Here is a 20,954-nt window from a genome sequence, read left to right as displayed (position 1 = left end):
ATCGCATAGGTATGGCGGGCTCGCTCGTGCGCGCTAAGTGCAAGTGAGTAGAGTCCGTTGATCATCTTCTGGGCCACTATTCTCACTTCGATAGACAGCACCAGACTCTCCAGTGTACCATGAAAAAAACTGGACGATAGGCCATTTACATAAGCAAAGGTCTTGAGAGCCTGGCTTCATAGCTTATCAACCCAGAAAGCCTTTCAAACCCTTCTACAGTACCTGAAGACGACAAACTTGGGTGCCTGACTTTAGATGTACTACACTTGGCTTAGTGCATGTGAAAGTGCTATAAAGACTCGTGTCTTCTCTCTCTCTTTCTTTCACTCCCCCGTTCCCCTCCCCTCGTGTAGGGTAACAAACTGAACAAAGTCTAGTTAACCTCCCTGACTTTCCTTCCTCATCTCTCGTTTAGAATCCTGCGCGTCTTGTAGACCACTGTTACACGCCTTCAAGGAAACCCAAGCGTCACATATTTCATCGGCGTCCGCGGGTTGCCGTATCGGCAACACATTTAGAAGGCAAGCTCTTTTTGGGTGTGTTCATAGGGGCTTGGCGTATCTAGGGAGATGGGTATCGTGTAACCACTTCCAGAAATAGATGGCCCTTTCGCATGTTCGGAGCGTCGTAGTGAGTCACAAATGATATCAAAATGTAGGTATTAACGAAACAAAAAAGTGAGAATTTGTCGCAGAGAAGTTAAAATTGACGGTACGGGCGTAGTTAGAGCCCATATAGTTGAAAATTAACGAAATTGTACTAAACACCTGTAAAGGGTGCACCGCCGTAGATATAGACATTATGAGGCAAAGCCACCGTATGGCACAGTTTTGGGGAATGGAGCGAGTTCGTTTGAACTTAGCTTTGGCTTACGCGAGGCAATGATGTCTGAAACCGGCTGCACGTGCTGCCCACAAGAAGTGAGGATTAGTTGCAGAGTAGGTAAAGTTTACGGTACGGGCGTAATTAGTGCCAGCATAGACGAAAATTAGCCGAATTGCACCATAAACTGTAAGAAACCTGCGCGGTCGGTCCACCTATCATCAATAAAAGAAATAATAATAGAGAAAGGAAAGAAGACAAAACCAAGTGTCGACGCTAACGAAAACTAGGTCGACGTAACTGCACGTATAATACGATACGAATAAGATACGAAATGAGTGAACAAAAAAATTTAAATTATGGGGTTGAACGTGCCAAAACCACTTTCTGATTATGAGGCACGTCGTAGTGGAGGACTCCGGAAATTTTTGACCACCTGGGGTTCTTTAACGTGCACCTAAATCTAAGTACACAGGTGTCTTCGCATTTCTCCCCCTACGAAATGCGGCCGCCGTGGCCGGGATTCGATCCCGCGACCTCGTGCTGAGCAGCCCTACACCATAGCCACTGAGCAACCACGGTGGGTGAGTGAAGAGCACAAGAAATAGACACAAAGAACAGAATACGGAGTTATAATCAATATTTAAACAAATTATTTTAACGACTTTGTGCGTAGATCATCTCTTCTTTGCAGTCGACACTTGCCAGACACTTTTCTTCCGCAACCACCCCCGCACTTCCCTCTCCTCCTTCTCTCTCAAACAAACATGCACGCAAGCACGTACGCGCATAGTTTACGTAGCCCTCCTGCGGCTGCGTGTATGAGACCCTCTCTTGAAGGGGACACGGCAGCACACGTGTAAGCGCGCCTTGTTGACGCCGTAAACAGGGTGCTGCCCTCCGCCCCTCTTTTGTCTTGGGCGAGTGAAAGATGACGAAGCCGACGGGATGACAGGCGCACAGCCTGTCATCTTCGGTGCGGCGAGGCACCCAGCGGGCAGCGCTCGTCGTACGGCTGGCGTCGTCGCCGTCGCAACGGAGGAAATGGCAGCGCTGCGATGGACGCGCGTGCGCGCCTATAGTCAGCGTGACGTGCGATCGTATATTGCCTCCAATCGCGGTAGGGCGAGAGACACGGCCTGGGCCGCTTTGTTGCCTCACGCGCCGCTCCTCCTTTGACCTGCTTCCCCCCGCGTATAGCTTGCCGCGTTGCTTCCCCGTCCGTTGTCGTTGCACTTGCGGCTTTTTGTTGGTCATCAGTGATGGCTGATTCAATTAAGGTGCATGACATCCTAAAGCAGCAGCCGGGTTGTGGGAAACGCCGTAAGGGTAAACTTCGGAATAACTTTGGCCAGTTTTTTAACGTGGCCTGAATAAAAGATATTGAAAGTAGGCCCAAGGGTATTGAAAAATATGTGTCAGAGGAAGCGTTCCACTCATTTGTGTTGAGACGCTCATAAAATTTGCTGCTTTTATACGCGAATTGTTCATTTTGAAGACTAGTCCGCCTTTCCCATTATTTATCATTGTTTTGTTTATGTATGCACCGCACATGGTCACTCGCGAGTTATTATCTGTTTTTCCCACCTGAATTAATGATTTTCATTAAGCGCTGCAGATACGTTGAATGAATGAATGAATGAATGAATGAATGAATGAATGAATGAATGAATGAATGAATGAATGAATGAATGAATGTGAAAAGAGTGCTTTATTTCCATTATTTCCAACGTGCTGGAGACACTCGATGCAAGCACAAAGTTCCGTCTAACATAAAGAGGTATTTATCGTGAACAGTTTCACGGGTTCGTGCATTGCAGCTCTCAGCATTTTGTGTTAGAAGCGCCAACGGAGTACGCTTCTATTGTTATTTCGGCGCCTGCTCCACTAAATTTGACAAAATTCGTAATATCATTGCTGATACAAAGCTTACAAAGCCGACAGGAAACTATGCAAAGCATGCCTTTACAGGGGACAGAAGTACTCGCACGTAATGTGCACCGGATAAGCACAACGTGACCGTACAGGCGACGTTAATTCAAGCATCACCGTCGCGGTAATATTCCTCTATATTAGCGGTACTTGAGATAATAGTCACCAGCCCGGCCCAATGCAACGTAGCGCCATGCTCCTAGCCGTTCTGTAAACACCCGTAACCTCTCATCGGTTTATGTTGGTCAAACTCTTCGTGAACATCGACATCGAACTAAAAGTCACCTTTACTCAGCCGGAAATGAAGTCCACCTTCATTTGAAAGTGCCAAACAACAATTTTTTCTGAAGGATGTAGTTTACTTGCCGCTTTTTCTTTTTTGGCCTGATAAGAACAACTCTGCTTTCTTTTCTTTCTGCTTTCACACACACACACACACATATATATATATATATATATATATATATATATATATATATATATATATATATATATATATATATATATATATATATATATATATATATATATAACTGACGTGCCTGCGCACGGTTTTTCCCACGCCGCCCAGTTTATCCTATACATGGACCACAGGAGTGCATACACGGTTTAAAATCCCACTTTACCTTGTGGGCCGGTTTATATTGGGCAGTCGTTAAACTCTGTTAGTTGTTCGTCTTGTCTATGTTTATATTTGTGCGGTATTTGCTTATATGAGATGAGCAGTTAAACTGGATAACTTCTAAAAAAGGGAGAATTGTGCTGAAAAGCTTTATATTACAAATCTGTGAAACAAACACCCACTCATGTCAACTCGATTTGTTGTTGACCCTATCGAGGAGAAACTATTCCAGAGCTATCAGATATCCCTCGCAAACTCAGACAATTTATTCGAAAGCTTCACGAAAGAGAAGTCCTTGCTCTAGCAATATGAAATGCGTGCTCGAAATTTCTAATAGGAGCTTCACAGGGAAATGCTTACGGGGGCAGCCTTTGCAGTATGCGGTTTGCTTGTTTTTTTTTTTTAGGCTTGTTCACAGAGATTATATGCTTCTTTCTTCCAGCAGTACTCAATCTAGTGACATATGCGCTCCTCAGGCTGAAAGGGTCTGAGTAATACTGTGTATACGCATAACGTACTTACATAAAAATGTCCAGATTTAGCAAGCGTCCGTCGTCCGGGACTTGGGTAAATTGGTTGCTGCGTGCCGGTACCCATCCACTCTGTCGTGCGACCGCTCGCAATTTCGTGCGGCCCGACCATGTCGTCAGAGCGAAAGCGGGCCTATCGACTACCTGGAGCAGCTTCATCATAGATACGTGGCTTCGTGTTTCATTTATTGCGCGGCAGAGGCGGACAAGAAAAAAACAAACAAATAAGGTTGGTGATTACGATCCGCGGCCAACGGCGTTCCACCCGACCTATTTCAGCGGACGCGTACTGGGGGGCGCGTGGAGTTACAGATGAGAAGGTTGTATATATTTAACTACATGGTGGCAGCCTTCCGGCTACAGGCAAGCGTAGTTCATACCGAACCTGCGGACGCGCGACTGTTTCGTTAACGTGTACACGTTCGATGTGCAGTCCAGCAGTATATAACGAACTTTTATTGTGAATAATACACGAATACACGCAAAGTGCCTCGAGCAGCAACTTTGCGGCAACTTTGCGCGTATTTGCGGGCTTCTTTCGCGCTCGGAAAAACTCTTTTATGTAGCACGTATCGAGCAACAGAAATCTGTATCGGCAGTTTTTCATGTTGCTCTACAATTTTCTCATTGACGCTTTTCGTCTGCTTATAATATTTCAGAAGTTGATGAATTACTTAAGACTAATCACGTAATTAGGCGCAACGAAAAAATAATCTGAGTATCGCCAAGCGACATCAAACAACATTACGTTGGTTCTGTCCAACTACGCGGCACCCGCCGTGGTTGCTCAGTGGCTATGGTGTTGGGCTGCTGAGCACGAGGTCGCGGGATCGAATCCCGGCCACGGCGGCCGCATTTCGATGGGGGCGAAATGCGAAAACACCCGTGTACTTAGATTTAGGTGCACGTTAAAGAACCCCAGGTGGTCTAAATTTCCGGAGTCCTCCACTACGGCGTGCCTCGCAATCAGAAAGTGGTTTTGGCACGTAAAACCCCATAATTTTTAACTACGCGGCATTTGCATATTTTTTTATGTTTGGATCAAGTTACGTGGGAGACCCTGCATACCGGCTGTGGCTCGAAGTGGCTTTCACGAGGGCTTACACTACATTGATTGGAATGACCGACTCTGCTGCGTGCAACATCTGCGACAGCGAAGAGAACATTGAACATTTATTGTGCCACTGCCGTCGATTTCAGTCGGAAAGACAAACACTATCTATCGCATTACGATGACTGGACGATCGGACGTTGTCCTTGAAGGCGCTACTTGAAGACCGTCCCCATGGCTCGTCTGCCCACAAAGCTGTGAAAGCACTTTTGTCTTTCTTGAGGGCGATGAGCCTCTGTGACGGCCGTCCGCGCGCGCGCGCGAACTCACGGATTTTTCCTTCCTCCAGCTCCTCTCTCTATCTCATCTTTCTATTCCCACTTCCCTTCATCCAGTGTAGGGTAGCCAACCAGACGCATTTCTGGTTAACCCCCTCTCTGCCTTCTCTCTTTCTTTCCTACTCCTCCTTAAGTACCCGAAAACATTTTTCAAGAATTGGCCATCAAATAAGGCTTACATGCCGCACGGCTTTGCGTCTCTTTGCTGACAGCCACCTTTAATACCTATAATGTCACTTAGCTTTTTTTTTTAGGTTAGTGGTGCACCTAGCGCTCAATGATGTTCAGCCAGCCAATTCGAGCATGCCTGGCGCGGGCGCGAACCACAGCAATATAGAGACAAATAAGCAATGTACTGCAAGTATGCGTCCTGTTTTTCCACTGTCGCACTTTGGTTTTTCCAATGCGAGCCAACAGCCTTCCGGATGAACGATTACGAGTGAATATATACTTGCTTGAGTCGGGACAAAACCAAACAGGTGACCAGTTCCAAATAAGAACGTTTTTCTGCTACACGGGCAGAAAGCGCGAGAGTTCCTGAAAACGTTCCACTTGACAGAGGAGTAATTCTGCAAATTTATTTATTTATTTATTTATTTATTTATTTATTTATTTATTTTGTGATACTGTCAATCCCATCAGGGATTTTTACAGAAATGGGTTAGAAGGGTCTGTAGACATTGTGGTTCATTGTATACTTTAGTATACAAAAGGGTACCTAGAGAGCGTTAAGGATAATGGACCTATGTTAACAGCAATGAGTATGGCGACAAGATAACTCACAATCAACTTATTTCAATTACATATGATGTTCTGCAGAAAGCAAAAACGAAGGAAAGAAGGACAAGCATACGAGATATGCCAATTGGTAACATCATCTACAATTTCACATCACAGATTTCCAAAATACCTGGTAAATAAAACAATGGTGGACATAATAATCATGATGTTGTATACTGATATCGCGTGTCACACTACATTTTCATGACAATCGCTTATCGGCCACGCAAGCAGCAGTCGGCAGATCACATGTTCATCACCCTATAAAAAGGCCACGGCATCAATAAACGTTCACTCTAAGAAAAAAGAGAGTAAAAAGTGAGTCACAGCAACTTGACTCTCTTTTTTCTTACGAAGACCCATTTTCGCGCGGGTAGAGTCACAAAACAAGAGTCAACATTTGTGTGTGGGTCGTTTGACTCTTAATAGGACGCGAAGAGTCGTCGTGCAAGATTGCGACTCCTCTGATATTCGAGATGAGTATGGCGAGAGAAAGATTAAAATGCAGGAGAAGAAATACCAGATAACGTCTTCTGTTTTAGGCAGGCCCTCGGGTTCCTGTCCTGGTTGTAATCAGTTCAGTTCAGTTCAGTTTCATTCCTTAAAGGCCCCCATTTCAGGGGGTGTTACATAAGGGGTGGGATTACATTTGTAGTGAGGAAAACAAACAGCGATGGTGATTTAACATTGAAGGTGATCTGTTACGCGTTGCACGTTAAAGAACCCCAGGTGGTCAAAATTTCCGGAGTCCTCCACTACGGCGTGCCTCATAATCAGAAAGTGGTTTTGGCACGTAAAACCCCAAATATTATTATTATTATCTGTTACGCGTTCTTGAAAAGCAGGTGTTGAAGCGATGGCGACGATGTCATGGGGTAGGCCGTTCCAGTCCGTGGCTGCTCGAAGAAATAACAAGGCTGAAAACGTAGTAGTACGTGATAATGGGCGGGCAACTTGAAGGGGATGACTGGTGCGGTGAGATATGCGTGATGCGGCGGCGATATACGGTGCTTGATTGAGAGGAGAACAAAAGAATTTGTGATAAAGGGTGAGGCTAGCAATGCGACGACGAAAAGAGAGGGGTGACAGTCCGGATGTAGCTTTCAAGGATGAAACACTGACGTCATATGAGTATGAGGAATGAATGAATCGGGCAGCACGATTCTGCACAGCTTCCAATGCGGTGATTAGATATGCTTGAAGTGGGCTCCAGATGGGGCATGCATATTCTAATTTGGGTCTTATAAGTGATTTATACGCGAGCAATTTAACATGTGGTGGGGCAAGACGAAAGTGACGTTTTAGAAAACCGAGGGTTTTGTTTGATGCTGAAATGATGTTACCGACATGTTACCGACATGCGGTGTATCATTCTTTCGTCAAGCTTGTCATGTTCTGCAATTACATCGAACTCTAAATATCGATTTTCCTTGAACATGTTTGTTGATATATCACACGCTTAAGCGATAGCTGGCTTCCTATGCTAAGGAAGACCCGGATTTGTCACAATGGATTCTGACCATAAGTAAATCTAAAAAATATAGCATTGGCTACTAAAGAGAGCACAGCAACGAGATAACAAGTTCAGTAGGCGCACTCAACAGTGTCGATTGTAAATGTAATTGCGCTACGTAAAGTTAAATTTTGAGGATTTAGGTTCCAAAATCAAGATCTTGTTATGAGGCGCACGGTAATTGAAAACTGCAGATTTATTTTCAGCAGCTCGGGTTATTTACCGTGCACGGAATGCACAATATACGCGCGTTTTCGCATTCTGCCCCCATTGGAATGCGACTGCTGCGGTTGTGATTGGACCCGTGACCTCGAGCTCAGCAGCGCAACACCAAAGCCACTGGGCTACCGCAGTGCGTTGTGTTCCGCGACCAGAAACAAACACTAGCGTACGCAGCACTGCTTTTGAACCCCCCAGAAATTTAAAAACAAAAATGTAGCAGTTTCCCCCCCAATGCTGCATTAACCACTGCACGAACAACTGCACGAACCAAGGTTCGTAGCTTCATCGCCTGAATAAACTGCAGTAAACAATCGCTTACTCCGTAAATTAGCAAGCACGGGGTCACGCGCGCACGTGCAAACATGAACAGATTTCACTCAATGACCGCGAACACTCGCTGCCACAGCGTCCGCGTGATGAAGGGCGCGAACAGAGCGGACAGAACGCTTCTGCTGCCTCGTCCTTCAAAGCGTCCCCGAAACTTGAAACGGCGATATAGAAGCGCCTTTCCCCTCTCCCCCCCCCTCCCCACTTTGCACCCATCGGGAATTATCTCCAAGACAGAGCGAGAGTGGCGCCAGACCGGGCTAGAGCAACGGCCAGAGGAGAAGCGTGCTAAACCAGCGCCTCCTTTCCCCGGCTTGCGCGCGTTTTATCAAGTGACCACCTATAGATACTTGGGGCACCCATCCAGGCACTATACATCTCGGCTCGCCCTCGCACACTTCCTTTAACGCGCACAGCTAACGGCGCAGGATAGGATCTTATCGCACTTTATACGTAAGCTCACGGCAACACCGACAGATATATTTCGGCGGTTGTGTCCATATAATTGCTATCGCAAAATTCGCAATACATAGAAAATTTTACTAAGGACCAACCACGCTGCTGCCATGTCGTGATAGAGCGGTGAACGATAGTTCTAGAAAATGTGTTGCTAAATCTCCGCCAAATGACTACACGCTCGCATTTGGTGAGAGCGGCACACAGTCGCAAGAACTTGTGGAGGAAATACCGGAGTTCTGGCAGCTTCAGGTGCACTAGATTATTTAGTAACATGGGCGGCTTTGTAGTTCTACCTTACATCAGAGCAAACTGCACTCCACAGAAATCAAGGGCAGCCGCACCGTTATAGCTAAGAAAATTAAGGACAATTACGCCGCGTCTTCAGACTTCGAGCACGCTCCGACAGCCCAGCGATAGGTATTTAAAACACAACCACACTCGGACGAGAAAAGTTTGCTTCTGCCAAGTGAACGTAGCGGGTATTTCAAGACGCGTGTTAAATTCATGGCTGTTTCATTCGTAAACATTACTTAAGTGACGTAAAATTATCAGTGAGCAAAACAGTTTTTATTTCAACGCGAGGAAACAAAACCGAAACTAGCGCAACTGTTTTGCTCAGTTGTGCAGCTACAAAATGATCCAGAGCCCAAGCCGTCAATAGCATGACGCCATTTTCAAGTTGCGCTGCCTCACGCTCGTGTCGTTGAGTGGTTCTGAAATCGCTGCGCTAGGGGAGACTGCAACCAAGCGTTGCGGCAAGTTACGGTGGGAGCTTCTGTCCGTGCTGTGTGATTGCGACCAGGGGACCGCCGCCAGCAGCAGCGTTTCGCCGATTTCGTCTTTGCCGACATCGAGCAAGTGCGCTCGCCGGACCGTAACAAGCGCCCGAAGTGCTGCGGTTTGCACTGCATCTTTCATTGTGATATGGGAGATCGCAACGGACAGAGACGACCAGATGCATACGAACCACTACCAGCGGGGACCTGTGACCTGTGCCATATTTCTCTTAACGTCTCAGGTAAGCATATCAGCTTTTGTTCCGAGTTTACAAACGGCGCGTACTCGGCCCTTCCGGTACGGCTACATTTTGCGCCATGTTTCTCTTGGCAGTTCACAGACGTCTCTTAGGCATGCGTGCGCGTATGTATGCGGAAATACTACTGGCAGACGGAAGCCTCAGGATAAACACCGTTCTTAACGACTCTAGTGACGAGTGGCCTGTCGCATCGAAAAATCCGTAGAATATCAAGTACTGCGTAACTTGAAGTGTATATACAAAACTAGCACCAGTGTGACTTTCGCGTGGCGAAGACAGGTAATCGAAAGGGCAGCTTGTGCATTCTGAAGATTTACTAGCGCTTTAGGTATATTGCCGCGAATAATAAAAGCGCTACAACGCTGTATGGCAGTGTCAGGCGATGTGGCAGCACAGATATTTTAAGAGCGGTTAAGCGGCTGCTTGCACAAGCGAACAGACACTGCGCTTTCAAAGCGCTGAAAGAGAACAAACTTTTTGTGCATTTGGCTGTAAGTAGAAAACACATTAGCTCACAATCTAAGCCTATATATAATGTATTATTTTTACGTAATCTTTATTTTCACGGTTGTAAAAATTTAAAAGCATGAATATGCTGCAACATTTATATAGTAAATCCTACTACGCTTACAAAACCTGGCTGTGTTATGTGGTAAAATTGTACTGTTGCTACTGGATTTTTTATATTGAGTCCGGTGGTTTATGAAAAAAAAAGGTCCTTTTATGTGTAGTTTTATGTTAGTGCGTATATTTGCCCAGCAGAAATGAGTTGATTGCAAAGTTGTACCTTCCAGTGAGCTGCATATGAACCCAAGTTTATCCTGTCTTGGCTATTGTAATGTGCATACAGCAATTTTAAGTATATACAGCTGTAGTTGGCTTAGTCGCTGCAACATATTTTGTAAAAGTAGAAGGCCATTTATTATTTAGCTGCTTCCATGCAGAAATACCTTTTTTCTTGTAGCAAGAAACGCTGACAGTATTGAATGAAATGAAGTGTGTTGTATTTTTCTATTAACTTAAAGGAAATTTCGTCTGCCGTGTATCGGAGATTAGTTTACCTTCTTGTACTAAACAATGCATTATGTCCTCGGCTACTGCTGTTGTCCTGTATATTTTTATAATTTTGAAATGTATTTTATTTTAGGTATTCAAGAAATGGCAACAGCCAGAAGTCACCATCTTACCAGCACGTTATGGGTGAGACAAATCGTAGCAGGCACTTTTGCATATCTCATTAGCATATGATGCTATTTGTTGTAATTTTTGTGTCCACTTTCCTGTCTTTATGCATTTTACTATTATTGTGCAAAGGGTAACAGTTTTACATTGAGACAGAGTAATCACCCAAAGGGGGGACATGGCTGGAGGAGACAACACACACAAGCCTCCTTTGTCCGTATCTTTATGTTGCGCAGTTACTCTGTCGTTATCTACCAACAAGCCCAAGTTCCTCATCAGCTACATTTACTAATGATCCGTTATTACACTTTCATTGACATAACATTGAAAGTACAGAGGTACACAGGAGGACAAGAGACTTGAACTGATGAAGAGCCGTAGAACAAGGACCGCTGGAGCCAATATTTCGACAAAGAGAAGGAGATTTTTCTTCTCAAAACGTTGGCTCCAATGAATTTTCTTGTTCTATCACTATTTACGGTTGAAAGAAAGCATTATTCCTCTTGCTGAAGTATTATGCATTATGGCATAAAAATTAGCAGGGTGAAATATGAGGAATGTCAAAATTCTTGTATATTCCAGCGCTAAAGCGAAAGCCAGGAAAACAAGATGTAGAGAACCACATTGTTATTTTTCACTGCCCAGTTTAGCCAGCTTTATTCCAAGCTTGCACTTTGTTGCATTAACGACCACTGGAATTCGTTAATTGAATTAGCTTGGTGATTTACTTATATTAAGAGATTTTGAACTTGTATTAATGCAGCTTAACATAATGCATGTAAAAATAATTTACAATGACATATTTAGGTGGCAGGCTTGCAGTTGTCTAGCAGATCACTTGATGGTATGAGCTCAGGTTTCAACCGAGCTTCCATGCACAAACCGGTTACACATTTTTTGTTTCATTGTTTGGATTTTCATAAACATAAGTACCGTTTCTTTTTTGTTGGGCTTCTAGTTGTGTCGTAGGGCCTAACTGTTTACCTTTATTTGTATTGGTAGCCATGTTACACAGACAGCTCAGTTTTATTGTAAATCATGTCATGGTAGGACTAAGAACATTTGTGCAAATTTGTTGCAGGTACACTCTGGCGGCTCCTACCCCTGTGTCCTCCCACTACCCTGTCCTGACTACATCCACTAGGTAGTTGGGAGCCTTTGGCGGCTTCTGCCACTGCATCCTGCCGCCACCATGTCCCGACTATGTCCACTAGGGAGTTGGCAGCCTTAGTGATGATGCCAGCAGGCTGACAGCGGACAGAAAGATTCAGGTAAATACCTGTAATTAAGTGACGTCTTTTTGAGTGAAATGGCTTGTCACTCAGCAATGAAAGACGTAACTTCGAAGTAGTTTAGACTCCCTGCTATCTGTGCAGGGATGCTCAAGTCCATGCATTTTGTCTTAGCCGCCAAGAGGCTATATGTATTAGACGAAATGCGATGTAAATTTTCAAACTGCAAGAGACCACTTGCACAATTTTTTTTTGCTTAACACAAAAACTACTTTGATAAAGCTTTACCAATTTAAAAAGAATACAATGTACGCTCATACATGGTATTTGGCATAAATTTACTAGGGCTGCCTCAATGATAAGCAGGCCGATAAACGTACACCAAAACTGTCTTCTTTTCCAAGTTCATGCTCCTCTCTGCACTGCTGCATAATGTATCTTTCTGATACCATTCTTGCACACAGCACAAGTCCTAAACACATGGATTGCATAAATTTGCAGCTTTTGCTGTAGGTCACTTTTGTGAAAATAAAGTTAATAAGCCATTTTGTCCATTTTTAATCAGCCATAATAAACTGAGCAGTGGCTAATAAGCAGTCAAGTTTTTGGTGTAAGGCCTCTCTTCGTTGTTAAAAATTTGGCCCTCTTAATGAAATAACCAAATTTCTGGCTGCCATTTTATGATGCATACTTTGGTGCATTACACGAAATTTGACATAATGTTTATGGCAGTGAAAATTTTTTTTTGCTTCAAGTATTGTGTGAAATTGAGATTTTTTCTATAATGAAAGGCCCTCAGTTTTCAAGAAGAAATTCCAAGTGGTTGTGTGCCAGGTTGGAACAGCTGGCATGGAATAGCCTACTTACACAAATAGGGAGGGTCATGTACACTTGACTTTATGTTAAGATACTATTATTGATCCACAAAAGACAAATTGAAGGATTCCATCCTATAAGCAGCTCTTCACATTCATTTCCACTTTTGCACATTTATATACCTTGAGTCTGGTGACTTCTGTCTGTTTTCATCATCTGCTATGTGCAGATGGTAAACTTCAGATTTGCCCTATGGTACAGAATATTTTGGTGCTAATATATGAAACTGTGTTTTTCAGGTTGCCTCGAAATTTTACCCAAGCGATGCCGCACACTCGGGCCAGGCCTCTTGCGAACGACGTATAACCAGGCTCAACGCATCAGGGTCGAGGGAGTCCGGAGATCAAGGCAACCTGCTCTGCAACCAGCGTGCAACCTTTGGTGATCCCTCTACATGTTCTACCTATTTCACAGCTGTGCCTCACCTACCATCTATCCAAACAGCATCACCGGCTGTGATCACTTATCGAACCATGGATGAATGTTGGGGTGGAGTGATTTGAACAGACATTCTATTTGTCTCTTCAAATTCATTGTAAATATTTCTGTTATAATTGATATGTGTCTTTAGTATCTAGTTTTTAATAGTTCCTTTCTCTTAGAATTCTCACCATCAGCCCCTGCTATTCTAATGTATACCTGCCTTTAAGCCCCGTTTCTCGTAGTTCTTTCGTACTTGTGGATGTAATTGATAGGTTATTAATTCTTGTTGTACGGAAGGCTAAAATACGAACTTACGGCATTTTTTCTTCCTTTGATAATCTACAGCACTGCAATGTGTTCAAAAAATGCAACATAACACGGGCTCTGGTGCAGGATAAATTTAAGAGCAATATAGAGTACTTATTTCAAGCACCCATTATTTTTTAAAAACTCAAGGATATAGGAGCACAAGAAAGAAACTATTGAACTAGAGAAACATTGGTTCCCCTCATAAGTCTGGCAATAATGTGACTTCTTTCACTGCAAAGATACTGGTACTCGCATACAAGGTTTGAGACATGAAAGCTATGATACCCTTGGCATTTCTCAGTGCTTATTTGCCACACTGACGAATGTCAAAGGCAGCATAGGTTTCATGCACACATTGGTTGTATTACACCTTTTGAGTATTGCATTTCTCAAACACACGGGTTTGCAGCAGTGCTTTAAATAGCAGATGTATTTCCTAATTTTCAGAATTTGTTAGTGCAAGAGTAACGCTACAGATCATGTAAAAATAATTTTACAGACTATATGTCCATGGATGCATGTTTCTTCTGATGACGTAGCAGTGCCATGTGGTCGGGGGATGAATGTCTATTTCAGATTTAAATATTGGCTTCCAGGCCTGGGTTAGTCTCCTACACTGAGTATTCTAGGTCAAAGCCCAGTTACTAGAGGAAAGTGAATAAAACTAGGAATTATACACATCAAAAGATCTTGTTCGGGACACTAATGTAACAATCAGCAAGGTTCTTTGTGCATTCATTTCCAGATTTGCGAGATTATATTTTGACTGGTTTCATTAATGCGAGAACAAATATTTGTTTATTCTCATGCTAGAGTTGGCTGCCCCCATTCGCATACAACCCCTTTACAGGCTAAAAATTAAGTGTATTAATAGGCTGTTTTTCGGTTTTGCGCCCTCAGTGTTAAGGGATGGAAATGGTGTCATACAACAGAATGCAGAAAAATGTCTAAGGAATGCAAGCAGGGCATGGGACTTTTTAGACAGATGCATGTGTGTGCTATTTATAAAACTCCCTATGGTATGCCTCAAGGAGTTTTGTAACCCTTTGGTAGAAACACTGACACCCACTTATTAAGGGGAAATGCTCCTCGAAACAACATTTTTAATTTGTACTAGAAATTTGAATGTACTGCTATTCATAGGCAGTTTTATGTAGATTTGAATTGTCATTGGTTTTTGTGTAGCTGGTGTTTAGTTATGTCCTACATAGTGGCAATATATTTTTATGGGCACTTGTGTGTAAAAGTTTCGCAAATGGTTTCATGCTGTATCTTATTTAGCTAGGTGTATACCGCAAAGTGGCGATACCTATCCAAACAGCTTGTACAATTACTGGAATTATGCAAAAAATATTAGGCCACTTTAAATAATTTTTAGATTGCAATTTCAATTAGATACTGGTATTCTGCTTATCTTGAAGAGTATGTATGCCAAATTTAATTTGTAAAGGACAATTATAAAGCACGAGGTTATTCTCATGCTATTGTGAGAAAAAATTATTGAAGTATTCTCAATAATTTTAGTAGCAGGCCTGCCTCCCTGCCTACTAATCTTGCATACTTCTAGTAACTTTACGTGCTGTTTGAATAGATATCGGCACCTGGCAGTCTACAGGGAGCTGAGTTAGCTGCAGCACACTGCTTTTTTGTGAAAATTTAATACACAAGAAAGTGCCCGCAAATATCACTATGTATTTCGCCGTTGTATAGGACATAACTCACGAAGCAGCTAAACAAAAACTAATGGAATATATGAAATCTGCATGAAGAACTCTACAATTGGCTCTCTTTTGAAACCTCTAGTACAAATAATAAAAATATTTCGAGTAATATTCAATCAGCAAAACGTTCCCCTTGCTACAGTGACCTACAACATAGCGACGCAAAGCTTAAGGCAAGTCCTCTTGTCGAAGCAAATATGGGCTGTCTTCCCAAGGGCTTCTGTTAAAGACGGTGAATTTTCCTGCATTTACCAGAAGTGCAATACTAAAATGTTTGTGAATGTGCAATTGGTATTGGCACACTAACAGAAAAAAAGACAGTTCTGTGAAATGTAGACTTGAGACGTGACTTTGTTGGACATTTAAATTTTGACTCCATATATTTGTGTTTTGTACTGAGTGTTTCACCGGTGACTGCCACTAATTATTGAACATAACTGCTTCATGACAGTGCGACAATTTTCACTAACATAAATTTTAGCTGTGGCAGGCATTAGAATTACAGTACTCAATAACGTCTACTTTGTAAGAACTCAGACTAGCACCAGTTCTGAGATACATATACCCAAAAAGTAATGATCAAATAGATTTCTTTTCCACACAGAATTGCCCTACAAGGATTACAGAAGGCTTTTTGGCAAAGTAATATCCGAAAGAGCAAAGCATGTTCCACCAAGTATGGTGACAAATATTTCAGAGCTGCTAGTCTGAGGACTCCTACAAACTAACAATACCTTCAGCACTGACTAGCTTCAATAATGGGATGTCAGTGTTTTGCTAAAATTAATGAAACTTCAATTATTGTGATCTTGTTTAAGAAGACATATGTAATTAACATGCAGTTCTAATCTCTGTCACTTTTGTAAATATTTCCCAATTATTTTTTCAGGCTACAATTTTTGGTTATAATGGTATTCATTGCAGAAAAAGCTAGTACATGGCATTTAATAAAGAAGGTACTGGTCATTGTAGATTTTCTGTCTTCAGCATTTGTTCTGTTCCACAGCTGTTTCTTGAAATCTGAAATGATTTACCCATCACTTTGTTAGCGATCAACAGGGAAATCTGTCAGTATGTTTTGTTTAAAATGGAGCTGATAAACCCAATGGTTAGGCTATTTGCTAATTATAAATTACAATGATAATAGTACAGGACCATAAGAACAGACTGATGCTGAATAACAGCTGTGCCCAGCTACATCCACGCAGCTTTGCCACACAATGTGCATGTGTTCAGAAGAGCCAAATGCCCCAGAGAGAAAGCAACAGTAACTAATTGTTCGTCATCTTGTATAAGCAGATTATGCGCTAGATGTAAATCATGCTCAGTAAATACATAAGTCAGTCATGTGAGGTGTCTCACTTTTGGTTGCAAGTTGGAACTTGTTGCAATCTTGGTTGTTTTTATTTTGTTTCCTTTGTGAGCATGAGTGACTTAGTTGCCTTGACACATATTATCAAAACTGTTTCTTCATCACTGGGAATCACAAAATTTCAATTACACATAAAATTTCCAGTTACTGATATGGTAGACTTCGAAGTTAATTCTCTTATCTACCAAGTAGTTTTATCATTCATTGAAACATATCCATGCAATGCACAATGGGACCCCAAATTATAAATATCTGTTCTTGCTTTCTACCCTGCTCTACAACATTATGATGATACAAAGCAAAACTATAAGTTTACAATTGTCCCCCATAACCTGAGTTTCGCTTAGAATTTGAAAAACAAAATTGACATCCTGCTATAGTGTGAGAGTTGCTTTGGGCACCAAGTGAACTGCGTAGCACCTGTGCTAGAGTACACAACAAAGCAGAAAATCGCACCAGATTGCAATGGCAGTGGTAAGTTAAGAACAGAAAGTTAAGAACAGATGTTTTATTTCACGCACCATTAATGTGGCTTATCATCTGCTCCTGTTTTGTGGGAACGCATACATTGGGAAGACAATTTTTTGCACCAATCTTACCTTAGTGGGACACTTGAGAAAGGTAGAAATCAAGAACAGGTATTCACACTTTGTTGCCCACAGTGTATTTATTATCTGAATGTGTTTCACTCTACAAAAGACTACTGTGGTAGATAATCATAAAGACCAAGACAAAAGAATTAAAAGAAGTATGTGTCAGTCATCCTTCCATGATCTCCCGTGTTTATAGCAACACTTCTTTCTGCATATGTGCGAAAGTGTAGGGAAGCATTACATAACTCAGTCATGCTTTCCAAGTTAAAAATCGGAATAAGGACGATCACAAGAACATTGTATGAGTGATTTGTAAATGTGGCATCTAATCTAACTTATTTACGTATGTGCTGAGGATACATTACAGCCAGTGCATAATCTGTCTGCTCTTACAGGATAGCTTGTGATGAGTAAAAGAAGCCTTCCTCACATTTTCCTCTTTGTTTCTTTTGGACCTCGGTGCACCATGTGTATTGTTACAGCTGCATGCATGCAGCTGGGTATAGTTTGTGTTCTGCTAACTCCCTTGTCCTCATTATTCATGTGCTATCTTTGCCGTAACAAAATACAGCTACCTGCGCTACATATTTTGTCAGCGTGTTTGCATTATGGCAAGTTTTGTGTTAGTGGTTATTGCAATCTGCGAAATTGTCTGTCAGCTATTATACTTCGTCTTAAAAAGTATGTTTGTCAACATAAATAAACAATTAGTATAAATTTTGCTCTATTTATTTTTGTAATATTATCTGTTGTGAAGCTTTTATACACTGTTGCATGTTGTATGACAATAAAATTGATGAACAACTTTTTAATGTGGTATTTTTCAGATCAATTTTCAACTGACGCTAACACACACAAGTTGTGGGGGAAAAGTGCCAACAAGAGTACCATAAGGTAAGACAGCTGTTCTTACTGTTAGATTGGATTATCAATTGCCAACCAGTTGTTTTCAGCAAGCATAGTATAACGCATAGATTATGTAATCTAAGTTGGAATATTGTTTTTATTGCACTTGATTATCTGGGTCTCCTTTGTACATAAGTGCGGCCTTCTTTATTTGTTGTGTAGCTTACTTGCTTAAAATGTTAAATCGTAAGTTCTAAATAAAAACGTCTCGAAGAACAGTGAAATAGGTTTAACTTATAAATGTTTTGACATTAGAGACCTGTGCAGTGCTGAATTGAACTTCTACATGAGTTACATAATATTTTGGGGTCTCATTATGGTTCTGAGTTGCGTTGCAGTGTCATGCATATGCACCTGCAGGCTACATATTGGATGTTTATTTAAGACTGTTTTGCTTGGTTGGCTATTGATTCCAGTTTAATGGTAATGAGAACTGTCTTGCTTTCATGGTGATTCTGTGCTGACTAATACATTTGAATTTTCCAGAAGACAACAAAGGGTGATGAAATGTTAACATTTTGTTGCTAACCTGCCACGTCCTTTTTGGCAAGTTTGCTATGGGTTCTTTCTTATATGTTGTCTTTTCACAGTAGCCATCTTGAGAACTAGCCATAGTCATGTGTAATTACAGCAAAAGTTGGTGACACATTTTGAAAAGCGGCTCGACACTGCCATCCGAGAGTCAAACGACTTACATGGATTAGTTATTTTACTCCATTTACAAGAGTCCTGCACCACGCACTAAGGGTAACTTGACACACACTGCTGGAGTCATCAGACTCGTCAAGAAGAGTTGACTGAATCCTTCAGCAGTGGTCATGTCACCCTTTTATCTTGAGTCGTTCGACTCATTTAGAATTGTTAACGGACTCCCTCAGCACTAGTCTTGTAACCCTTTTGAGAGGGTATAGGCGACTATTACAACAGAGTGTGCATGACTATTGTGTGCGGAGTCACGCAAACACCTTGTATTGAGCACGGATAGTCTCGGGACTCTCTGCCGAAAGAGAGTTCGGGTGTCTCCCACAAAGTGTGTCGTATACGTGGCGAATCCAGACTCTCCGAAAAGAGTAAGAGGTACTCTTTTTTTTCTTAGTGTGTTGTCTGTTCCACCCTGGCGTCCGGCTGATACGCGACAGTTGGCGACGAGGAAGCGGCGGCGATGGCCGTCGGCAGGATGGGCGAGTATCATCTCGGCACAAACGCGTCATGGGACGAATACGTCGAGAGGCTAGAAATGTTCTGCGAAGCTAACAAGATAGCGAAAGAAGAACAGGAAAGAGCCGTCCTGCTGAGTTGTTGCGGCGAAGAAGCGTACGGGCTCATCGTGACTCTGGTGAAGCCAGCAAGACCGACAACAGCAACCTACGAGGAAATTAAGACGGCGGTTCGCAAGCACCTGCATCCAAGGCCTTCAGAGCTATACGCAAGGTTTTTGTTCTACAAGAGAAACCAGGCTGCCGAGGAATCAGTTGCGGACTACGTCACGGCGCTTCGGAAGCTGGCCGAAGACTGCGGTTTATCGCTAGCTAGATCTATCGCGTCTGCAGAATGCGGAGTTAAGAGTAAACAAAGACAAGTGCGAATTCAACAAGCCGAGCATTGAATTCTTGGGTCACAGGATTGACGCCACGGGAATACATCCGAGCCGAAGCAAGACTGACGCCATCCATAAAGCGCCCGCACCCACAAGCAAAAAGGAGCTGCAAGCGTTCTTGGGGTTACTAAATTTTTACAGCAGTTTTCTCAAGGGCAAGACTGAAGTGGCAGAACCCCTCTATCGACTGCTCGACCATGACCACGAATGGAAGTGGACAGGTGAGCACCAACGTGCGTTTGAGAGACTAAAAAAATTGCTTAGCTCCGACTCTGTACTTGTGCCCTATGACATCAAGCGTCCTTTAATTTTGTGCTGCGACGCATCTCCTGTGGGAGTGGGGGCAGTGCTAGCCCATCGTACGACTGATGGGAGGGAACAGCCCATAGCGTATGCTTCCCGGACGCTTGGAGCCAGTGAACGTAACTATGCTCAGATTGATAAAGAGGGCTTAGCTGTTGTCTTTGGCGTGAAACGGTTCCACCAGTACCTTGCTGGGCGAGAATTTACGTTCATAACGGACCACAAGCCATTCCAGTGTTCCTACTCCAGTGTTCCGTCCAGTGTTCCTACTCTAAACCAACAAATGACGCTTGCTGCCTGTCATTCAGTCTTGGCCGAAGACATTTAGCTAGAAACTTCATACTCAATACTTAAACTTAGTAAGAAAAAAATTCTTTTTTGGTACGTTGCCTGTAGGCAACACTCGTCAATAAAGGGTTAACTACTTTGGCGAAATCGTGTAGGATCTCAACAGGTTGGGTAATGGTAGACAGACCAGTCCTGAATCCACGTTGGCAATCATGGAGGACATTATTTGCCTCAATGAACTCTATAACGTATTTTAAGATAATATGTTCCAAGATTTTAAGGCATGTACATGTGAAAGAAATAGTCCTATAATTTGACTAACAAGACGTATCGCCCGATTTGTAAACTGGCGCTATTTCAGCTATTTTCCATTCTGCTGGAACGTATTGTTTGGAGATTGATTTATTGTAGACAAGGCATAAGTATTTGCTTATAGGCTCGGCATAACTTTGCAGGAAACAGCTCGGGATTACGTCTGGACCGTTGCATTTTTTTATTATCTAAATTTAATAATAGAACA

At 42.6% G+C, this 20,954-nt stretch overlaps 1 protein-coding gene and 1 long non-coding RNA gene across 6 annotated transcripts in view; both read left to right on the top strand.

The window, feature by feature from the left end:
* The window catches only part of LOC135907442 (lysosomal alpha-mannosidase-like), a 566,544-nt gene that overhangs the window by 419,556 nt on the left and 126,034 nt on the right, over positions 1-20,954 (top strand). The window lies entirely within an intron of this gene.
* LOC135907446 (uncharacterized) lies at positions 8,370-18,148 on the top strand. The gene is made up of 4 exons (XR_010566002.2): positions 8,370-9,614; positions 10,780-10,832; positions 11,896-12,085; positions 13,162-18,148. It is a non-coding gene; the product is annotated as an uncharacterized lncRNA (long non-coding RNA).

The sequence above is a fragment of the Dermacentor albipictus genome, chromosome 1, assembly GCF_038994185.2.
Source record: "Dermacentor albipictus isolate Rhodes 1998 colony chromosome 1, USDA_Dalb.pri_finalv2, whole genome shotgun sequence".
In the NCBI taxonomy this organism is placed as follows: Eukaryota; Metazoa; Arthropoda; class Arachnida; order Ixodida; family Ixodidae; genus Dermacentor; species Dermacentor albipictus.
The sequence above is the reverse complement of the archived record's forward strand: the minus strand, read 5'-3'. Positions and strand labels throughout refer to the sequence as shown.